Source organism: Balaenoptera acutorostrata, chromosome 5 (assembly GCF_949987535.1).
Source record: "Balaenoptera acutorostrata chromosome 5, mBalAcu1.1, whole genome shotgun sequence".
NCBI classification, from domain to species: domain Eukaryota; kingdom Metazoa; phylum Chordata; class Mammalia; order Artiodactyla; family Balaenopteridae; genus Balaenoptera; species Balaenoptera acutorostrata.
The window spans coordinates 97347446-97358370 of record NC_080068.1 but is presented as its reverse complement, the minus strand read 5'-3'; the positions used below and the strand labels follow the sequence as shown (position 1 = coordinate 97358370).

Genomic DNA, 10925 nt, shown 5'->3' with positions numbered 1-10925 from the left:
TGAACAGCTGACCATAGGAGTACATCCAATGGCTGAGGAAATTTCCCCCAGAATCATTTTTATTTCTAAATTATTGAGTTTAAAATCTAACTTAAATATATTCATTTTAGTATATACACAAGAATATTGGGACTGATTAGAAGTGATATCAAGAGAAATGATGGGGCTTCCCTGGTGGCGCAGTGGTTGAGAATCTGCCTGCCAATGCAGGGGACACGGGTTCGAGCCCTGGTCTGGGAAGATGCCACATGCCGCAGAGCGGCTAGGCCCGTGAGCCACGACTACTGAGCCTGCGCGTCTGGAGCCTGTGCTCCGCAATGGGAGAGGCCGCGACAGTGAGAGGCCCGCGCACCGCGATGAAGAGTGGCCCCCGCTTGCCACAACTAGAGAGAGCCCTCGCGCAGAAACAAAGACCCAACACAGCCATAAATAAATAAATAAATAAATTTATTAAAAAAAAAAAAAAAGTGAAATGATGTTTTCTCAATTATAGATTATAGATTTAGAATTAGTATTCAAAACAGTATTTTTAAAATATATTTTCTATGGCATATGGATGTCAGACCCAGGTTTTATTCACCATTTTATTGCAAGATCAAAACTGTGAGAGATGCATAGAGATCACTCTATAAATTTTTGTTGAATTAATGACCAAATGAATAAATAATGTATCTCTGAAATGATGATTATATTGGTTATTTCTTTGCTTTGACTAAATTAATTTCACTAATCACTCCCCCCCCCCATTCTTTTAGTGAATGTCAAGGAAACCTTTTAAGTATTATGAAAGGAGTTTTCTGAATTGCCTCCCCAAAGCATGACAGCCATAATGACTAACAGAAGAAAATTTCTCACCTGCTGAGAAAACTACCTCAGCAATCTGTGCAAAGTCAAATGCTGTTACTGCCAAGATGGGATTTTGAATTCTACAAATCTTGGATCCTTCTTCCTAGAATATAACCAAAACAAGATTCATGAAACCAAGCAAAATGCTGCCAAGGCAATTACATTGTTGCTTTCCAATTCCTGACTGCTTTAGAAGGCAAATAGCATTGGGAACCAAATTCTGTCAAGAATTAATTATGGAATTAGGTGATAATGACAAAGATGACAGATAATTTGAGCCAATTTGGAGAATTAACTGAAGAATTAAAACTACAGTAACATGGCAACAATTGAGAGGATTTATAGTACTTACAATGTAGCTTTTGCCCTGATTTCAGCACGAGTAAATGATGAAAATTCTGAAACTCTAAATATCAGTCTCAGACAGAGAGGTGAGAGAACTGACTTATCAGAAGCAACTCCCGAGATTAATAATAGTAGCTCACACTTATCTAATGTTTCTTGTACATGTCACAATGATCTCATCCCTGCTCTGAGCATGTTATAAATACCGACCCCTTTAACCTTCCCAAAACCCTATAAGGCAAGTTCAATTATTACTTTTTTTCTTCCTAATATTTTTATGGATGAGGCAGACAGCTCTTCTCAGCGTCAAAACCAAGATTTGAACCCAAGCTTTCTGGTTCTAGCGTCTTATGATTTTAACCACTGTGCTGAAAGAAAAGAATTTTACAACATCCCATTTTGAACAATATGCTCTCTTGACATTTCCATGCTTGGCTGTTCAGAGACAATAAATGAAATATTTTATGTATTATTTAGTTTCCAGAAAATATAGTCTTATTTTCAAACCCCTCTTCCTTCTATTATGACACTATTTCTCCATTATTGAAAAGCCATCCTAGTCATCATTCATTTTTACTCCAAAATATAGTAATATTATTAGATTTACTGTCAATAAGGACCTACTTAAACCTGAAGTGTTTGAGATACAAATGTGTACAACAGGATGTTGAATACATTTCTGAGATTCCATGACTCTGTATAACACTTAGCAGTTTCAGTGATGATATCTTTGACAGTGTGTTACTGGTGGGAATTCTTTTCAACTATACCATAAATATATTTGGAAAATATTCCTATGTTTTGTGATTTCAGTTTAGAGAGAAAACTGCTAAATGAAAACAGGAATTTAATGGATCAGGTTGACTTTTGAAAAAAGAAGTAAAGAATATTACTCAGCTATAAAAAGGAATGAAATAGTTCCATTTGCAGAGATGTGGATGGACCTAGAGATTGCTATACAGAGTGAAGTAAGTTAGAAAGAGAAAAACAAATATTGTGTAATATCGCTTATATGTGGAATCTAGAAAAATGGTACAAGTGAACTTATTGACAAAGCAGAAATAGAATCACAGAAGTAGAGAACAAACTTATGGTTACCAAGGGGAGAAAGGGGGATGGGACGAATTGGGAGATTGGGATTGACATATATACACTACTATGTATAAAATACATAAGAAATGAGAACTTATTGTTTAGCACAGGGAACCCTACTCAATGATCTGTGGTGACCTAAATGGGAAGGAAATCTCAAAAACAGTGGATATATGTATAGGCATACTTGATTCACTTTGCTGTACAGCAGAAACTAACACAACATTGTAAAGCAACCGTACACCAATAAAAGTTAATAATAAATAAAAATTTTTAAAAAGAATTGAATATAAGACTAAACTCCACTTGTGTTACTATCTTGGCTCTCTTTGAATAGCAGAATTTCAATTGTGTCCAGATAGTCTTGCCACAGCAAGAATCTTTATCCTCTTCTCAAGCCTTCTCAGACAGGCTGATTGACCTAGAGAGCTGAAAAATCTCTTCCTTTTCCTTTTTGAATTAACCCAGAGGATAAAACATGTGGGTTTATAAGCTTGTCATGATGTCTTACATTGTGAACTTTGATAATTCTAGGCTTCATTCCAACCATAGTCTTGGCTCTTGGTTCTCCTACAGGTTAAGGTGGGCCATTTATGGATTCAGAGGAATCATTTTCCTTTCTACTAACAAGGATGTAAAATCTTAAAAACTTGACATGATTCTGGCATCTCTCAGCTACAGTCAATAATAAAATTCACCTGCAGGCTTAATCCAGCCAAATTCCTGAACACTTATGAACTTCTGATCAACAGCAGCATTGGCATCTGGATCTTATGTTATGTCTCTTCTTTCGGCTGGATTTGTATATTCAGTCTTTAGTTTCTGGGTTCAATGCTCCACTGTCCCTATGGGATGGAAATCTTTCCTTGAGTCCCAGACTGCTTGCCCTTTGCCAGTTTAATCTCATGTTTTCAATGCTCATGGTCACTAGAATCTATGCGTGAATAGTTTAAGCTTAATGAATATAAACACCTTAACTCTGCATTTCTAACCATGTGTCTTATCCGTATAGCCCTTGATTACTGAAGGAAAGGCAATCCTCTTGTAAATAGAGTCTGGCTCCATATTTAATATTTGATTGCTGATATCTCCTTCTACCCCCCATCTGGGAAAGCTGATAAGAAAGCCTGCTTTCTCTCTCCTTTGATGCCAATGGGAAGATCAAACCCCATAAGCTCCAGCTTGTGCATGGGAGTCCTCACCACAGCCTCATTCCCTAACCACCCTAAAACCCCAAGTTAGTCTCTTTTCTCTGTTCTCTCAAGCCCTTCTTGCACCAGTTTCAGAGCTCACCCTTGTTCTCCTGGAAAGTCTCTGCGTGACTAATAAACCTTTCATAACTTCTTGGTGCATGTATGACATCATTAAGATTGACATCGGAACCAAATTTGGGGTGAGTGTTTATTCTGCTTCTTTGGAGTGACCAAAATTAGTTGTCATTCTTCTTAGGACTTTTCTTGTTTTTTTATTTCTCTATATTTCCTGCAGCCTGATTCCTTTTGATTCTGATTTCATTTCTGAATCCTTTCAACTATTTTTTTTTTTTTTCTGGAAAAAGAAGGCTTATCTACCTATTTCCTAACCCTCTTCATGGACTTTTTTCTCTACTACCTTGCGTTCTCTTAATCCTGGATCTGCCTAAGGATCTGCCTGTAGACTTCCTCTACAGGACTCAACAATGGATAATATTCATTTTACCAAACCCATCGTGGATAATCCCACCTGGCTTTTACCACTCCAATTATGCATCACCCCTTTTCCACAAACAAACTTGTACTGAAGAGTTCTGTGCCTGGTTTAGATTTTCATTCTTTATCCTAGATATTTTCACCATATATCTAGGAAACATCAATAATTATGAACAAAGTCCGTCCAAATAACCAGGTGCTAAATTCCTAGGCTTCCTCCATTTACTGGCTTCATCTATGCTCTGCTTCATTATTTTCTTCCTATACCATTTCATGAACCTTCTTTTATCAGGCAGACTAGCATAAAAGAAATCTTAATATCAAGCAAGATTACTCTCTGACCAATAAATCTTGTCCTTCCAAGAATCTCACACCCTCACATTTACTAAACTTTCTAATTAAAGTACTGAGGCCACCAATTCTTTGACCTCTCATTTCTTCCGTCTTAATGGAAGCTCAGCAATATTAAGTCAGTATCACACAGATAGTAACTAGACAATTCCTTGGTTTGCTTGGAAAATAAAGTTATTATGCATAGTCTCTCTCAACTTTCCTCCCCTCTGTCTGCTCCTCAACTTCATTACTATCTATACTTACTTCCTTTTCTGTAATTCCAAAGAATGAGAACCCTCTTCCTATTCTTAGGCAACCTCTGACTCTATCAATGTCTTTGACCTCATTAATCCCTGACTCTTTTGGAATCTTGTACCATCAGTGATCCACCCTTTAGCTTTTCTATCTTCAACCTCTTCTCTATTCAGACAGTTTTTAGCCTAAGTATCTCATCCTTGAATCATGTTACTCCCAAGCTCTTATCCTTCTCAAGCCATTCTAATCCACGATATCAAAATAATCAGCAACAGTCTCTATCTCCATTGTCTCACCTCCCATTCCCTCCAAAATAAATCATAAAAATCTATGTAAATTTTTGGCTTACATGGTACCAATAACATCAATTCTCAAATGCAATGGATATTTTCTATTCTTTTCTTCCTTAACCTTTACTCTGTATTTAATTGGCAAGTCCTTCCGTCTTGAAATGCTGTTTCTCTTTGATTCTGTAACATCATTCTCTCCTGCCCTCTTCATAGCCTTAAAGATACCTTTCTGGTCTTGTCTACCCCCTCCTTTTCCTCTACCCATTATGCTCTTATTACTCATATGTTTTCCCATGACAAGGGCATCCAATTACATAGTTTCATGCTAATCACACTCATATGGATTGCTCAAGTCACCTTCATATATCCACATTAAATTCTGCTGAACTCCTTCACCTGAATATGCCCCAAGCTCTATATGCTGACTATGTGCCAATTAAATCTCCACTTAATTATGTACCATTTGAGTTGCTCAACTCTAAGTCATCTCTCAAGAACTTAGCTGTCATCTTCACTTTTCTTTTACCTTCAGCCACCCCTTTCAGTTATTTACCAAGTCCTAAATATTTCACATCCAATATATATATGAAATAAAGACATATTTCACATTATGTGTATATTATATCCATTTATATCTGTCTATATCTATCTGTCTATCTATCACTCCTCTGCTTTCAAATCAATCTTTCTGCCCTAGTCATGTCCCCCAAATCTCAAAACTAGATTATTGCACTAATTCCCTAGCTAATCTCTCTGCTTTCATTCTTCACTCTTTGGATTATGCTGGTTTCAGTGTTCTGTAAATACAAACCCAACTGTGACAATTCTATTGAAAATTCTACCTTCACTCCACATTTTCTAAATATGGTTTACCAGGCATTGTAAGGTTTGGACCTACTCATGCAGACTTACTTCCTGCTATCTTCCTTTATACCTTTCATACTCCAGCAGCAATGAATTGCTTATATTTTCTCTATACCTCAATCCCTCTGCAATATATCACACTGCTTTTGCTTATGTTTATCTTTGCCTAGCTATCCCTTCCTAGGTATAGGCCTCCTCCTACCTACACTCCCCCAGTCTACCTGGAAAACTTCTACCCCTACTTATCTTTTAAGATTCAGAGTAGAGGTCACTCTTTCCAAAGCCTTTGCTCTGACCTCTCTAGACTGCATTATGTGTCCCTCTTCTGTATGTCTTTTACTTATTAGACTCTATAGCATATTTTTTGCCTATCTTTACCATTAGATTATGATGTCCTTTAGGGCACAGGCTATGTCTCATAAATCGTTGTTACTCCAGTACCTAGCAAAGTTCCTGACACATGGCCAATAAACTTTTATTGCATGGGGAGTCTTCAAGCCATAAAATGATTCACAGGAGAATTAATGGAGAAGTAACATGGTCTGAGCACACCTTTGGGAATCAGTACTCTGCGTGATGCTGGTGAGGTCACTTAACCTTTCTGCATCTCTATTCTCTCAGCCGAAAAGAGACCACCTACATATTAAGATTCTCTTTAAGCTCCATATTTCTATGAAATGTGTACTCTTCATGCTGCATTTACATTTTTGATTATAGAAATTTAACAACTCCCTTGAGATATTTGCAGACACTACACACAGTAACTACACTGAAGTTAGGAAGTTATTTTGAACCAAGTCATTTATACAGATAAAGTTCCCTAGGAAAGTAATGTAAGTAAATGTGAATTGAATAAATAATAAACTTTGGTGACTTTAAAAAATTTCTTGAAAATATTATATATGCAATGGAAGTACTAAACATATGCATATATGTATATACTTATTCAATACATTCTATATATAAAATCATACATATAAACCATACATATTTCTCTCCAGTACTGTTTTTTTGCTTCTGTGGCAATGGTCACTTTTTTCTTGACACTGGATTTAGAAGGTTCTTTCTTTTGTAATGTTTTATTTTCTTTAAGGTCCAACCCAAGCACATTTCACCTTAAAGAAATCAGCATCGAGTCCCTCTTCCTCCTCTTCATCATTTCCGTCCAAGAACTGCATAGAAATATCCTTGATCTTCTGTACCTCATCAGTGATAGAGACCAATTGAGCTTGAGATCCTTCTGCTTTTCCCAATTTCTCTTTCCTTTTTTATTCATCTTCCTTCTTTTTTTCTTCTGCATGATTAATACAATTAACCAGTCTCTACTCTGCCCCTTCTGGTCTTTTCCCACCTTTTTGAAGGATGGACATTTTCTCATTGAAGTAGGCTCTAAATTCTTCCACCTCATCATTGGTGAGGGAGGGAGCCCTTGGCTCAATTACTTTATTATCTTGACTTACTACCAGTTCTTTGGTGGGTTGTTTCTGAATTTCCACCCATGGTGACACAGCAAGACTAAGAGACAAGGCACATTCAGGCATAGGTAACATGCCCACATTAAATACATTTTATCCTTCATCAGATATACTGAATGTATGCAGAGAACAAAACACCTTTGAGCTCTTTCTTTTGAATCTTGGGGCTAAAAAAATTCCATTATTTTTCTGGATGTCTAAAAGTTTTTTCTGGATTTATTTTTATTTTCTTCACAGGCACTTTCTTCTGGAGAAGCTGCTGTACCATCTCTCTTCCTTCTGAGGGAAGCAAAATTAGTAAAGTGTCACCATTCTCTTTGTACCTACAAGTTTTATGTGTTGGTGTCCTATGGACAAACCCAAGAACCCAATTCACAGCCAGAAAGTCCAGCCCCCTGGCTGTAATATCAGCAGCAAAGAATATTGCAGATCTCTTGAAGGCAAATTCATTACAGTAACTTCCATTCTCCTCACTGCTGCTGTCACAGATGGAGGGCAAGGATAGAAATACCAGGAAGACCAATAGCTGGCAGATCTCTTGGTACAAATACTAAACCTCTTTACAACTGAAGAACAATGTAACGTGCTTCTTCTTTAGGTGGCTTCTCAAAAAGGAATATATCCCACTTCTTTCTTACTGCAGCTCACAATCTATGTAATTGTGTTCCAAAGTGACAGGGGTGATGTATTTTGCTTTTTCATGAATTATATATATATATATATATATATATATATATATATATATATATATGTGTGTGTGTGTGTGTGTGTGTGTATACATATATAAACATATATGTATGATTTTTATCAAAAAAGTGTAAAACATAATCAAATATCTACAAGGCTTTATTTTTTTGGGGGGGGTAGGTGGAGGGAGTATGAATACTTCAGATAAGCTATGTGCTAAAACCAAAGCATTCTTCATTAAACCAACATTTTGTTTTTAGAATCTACTGAATTCCAAGACTTTTATTATATGCAGTGGGCAGTCCAATCATCAATAACAATTTTATCAAAATTATCAATTTAATTCTATTTTCATTCCACTAAATACTTAGTTTATGTGTCTGGGGAATTTCTTACTCATCTCTCTATGTTCCTGGTAGAATATAAGTTCTGGAAATTCACCATTTGAATTAAGATTCTGGCCCTGCATATCCCACCCGTGTGGCCTGAGGCAAGATATTTGAATTTCCTATGGCTTAGATTCCTCTTCCATAAAGAGGAGAGAAATATCAGAGAACCTACCCATAGATTGGATTAGGTATATCGAATGAGTTACTACATGCAACAGAAAAACAAAAATGTGTAAACTTAACTTAGCATGTAACAACTTAAAATAGCATATAGTATATAATATGCCCCAAAATATTATTGTAGTAGATACTTACTAAATATATGGTGGATAACATGAAGTTGACAAGGCATATAGATAATAAAAACCTAGAAGATAAGCCATATATAGAAAAAGTCTAATGAAAGGTAAAAAAAATTAGTATCCTTTTGGAGATGTGAATTTTATTATTAGGATTCAAAGTTGAGATATATTACTGACACACTTTTTAAAAAATTGTTGTTCATTCAAAAAATTTGTCAAATATGTAATAGATAACAGATATGGTGCTAGGTGCTAAAAATAAAGTGGGAACAAAATGTGGTTCATGTCCTGACCTTATGGTGTTTTCAGTGGAGAGGATATACATTGAATAAATATTTGTATTTATGGAATATTAAGATGATAAAGTTTGATGTCTTATAGGAGCACATAAAAAATAAATCCAATATAATCTGTGTGGAACATAGGGAGGACATTGTGAAGGAAGTACTTTTTTGGCTGAAAACCTAAAAAGTAAATAGTTATTGAGTGCTGCAGGAGGTGGAACTGAGAAGTGGTGAAAGAAAAGAAACACATTTATTAAAATGAGAAAGATTAGCAAAAAATAACCTGACCCAAGTTCAAAACTCTTTCCATGCTACTTCGCAGAATATCCAGTACTGAATTTATTTTCCACTTTGAAATCTCCTTTTATAACCACTGTAGCTTATTCATTCTCCTGGGTTATGATTACATGGGCTCTTCCAGAGTGTGCTTTGAGGATCTTCCACACCAATGTGTCAGAAAATTATCATGAATAACTAATGTAGTAAAATTGTATACAATGATAACAACCTAAATATTTACATCAGACTTTAAAACCTTATTTTGATACACATTGTCTCACTTAAATTTCACAGTTACTAGTGACTTCCATGTAAATTTTCTCATTTAAAAAAAAAGGAAAATAAAGCTGATTGGCTTGTGCAAAGTTACACAGCTAATGTTGCTAGAAATCATGTGACCAAACTAGATCCTGAAGATGATGCAGTACAGAGACCCGGTTTCTGTGTACTGATCAGGGCTCAATCTGCAGAGCAAATATAAGGGAGAGCTATTCATTCAATAAATACCTAATAGATACCCAGCAAGCACCAGGCATTGGTTTACGGGTTGAGGATAAATCACAGACTAATACAAGCTACAGTCCTGTCTTTGTGCAGCTAACCTTCTAGATGGAAAAGGCAGAAAATAAACAAAATAATGAGCAAAATATGTAACATGTTATTCTGGACTCAGAATAAAAATAAAGTAGGTATGGGGGATAAAGAATACCAATGTGCTATTTTTGAATGGTTAGAGAAATCCTCACTAGAATGATAACATTTTATTAAAGACCTGTAGAAGAAGGACAGGGGTGCCCTGAGATCTCAGAGAAGGGCTTTCCAAGTAAAGGCAATTATAGTAAAAGGCCCCCTGGTGGGAGATGCCTGAGCCTGGTGTGTATGCAGAGCAAGGAGGTCAGAGTGCCTGGAGTAGAAGAAACAAGGGAGAGAATGGGGAGAAAGCTAACAAGAAGCCAGAATTTATAAGGCTTCATAGTCCATTGTAAGAATTGGAGGTATTAGATTGAGTGAGAAGCACAGTCACTGCAGGGTTTAGAACAAAAGAAAGACAGTATCTGGTTTACATCATAAGATCACCTAGGCTGTTGTGTTGGGATGAGACTCTATTGATAAAGACAAATGTAGAAAAGTCAGTTAGGAACGACTGAAATAATCAGCGATAGGGGATGTGGCCAATCATGAGGAGGTGATGAGACTGGATCAAATTCTGGATATCTTTTTAAGGTTAAGGTGACAGTACTTGATTTAGGACTAGATATGGGCTGTGAAAGGAAGAGAGACATCAACGAATACCACACATTTAAAAGGTAATAAGTTGTATATAATCCTCATTAATTTTCCTGTAACCCTGTGGGTATGTACTGCTGGGTTTGTTGCTGTTGTTGTTATTGCTGTTTATCTGTTTATGAGTTGTTTTTCATGAGTGGATTGAGAAAGTAGAATAGAAAGAGTCAGAAGGGTGAGGGAGTTAGTTGGAATTTGGGATAAGTTCAAAGAAACTTTAGGAAATGTATTCATAACAGGCCTGCAGTAAAAATATCATTACAGAAGGCAAAGCTTCATTGCTTGCTTTTTTTTTTAACCTAGAAAACAGTTACTGTTACATGGGCAGAAATTGGGAAAAAATGGTAGAATTGGGTTATATTTTCTGTGGAATTTGGTTTATCGTAACCACGTCAACAAAGATTGTCTCCACACAGCATCCTTTAAGAGATAACAACAGCTTGGCTATCCAAAACACTTGTTTGAAATGCTATTTGTTTTCACTAGTATTTTACCTGGAATGAAAAATCAAG

At 36.2% G+C, this 10925-nt stretch overlaps 1 pseudogene; it reads right to left on the bottom strand.

Annotated features, from left to right (window-relative positions):
• Positions 1 to 900: 900 nt before the first annotated feature.
• Positions 901 to 7900, bottom strand: LOC103004069 (probable ATP-dependent RNA helicase DDX10; annotated as a pseudogene).
• Positions 7901 to 10925: the final 3025 nt, after the last annotated feature.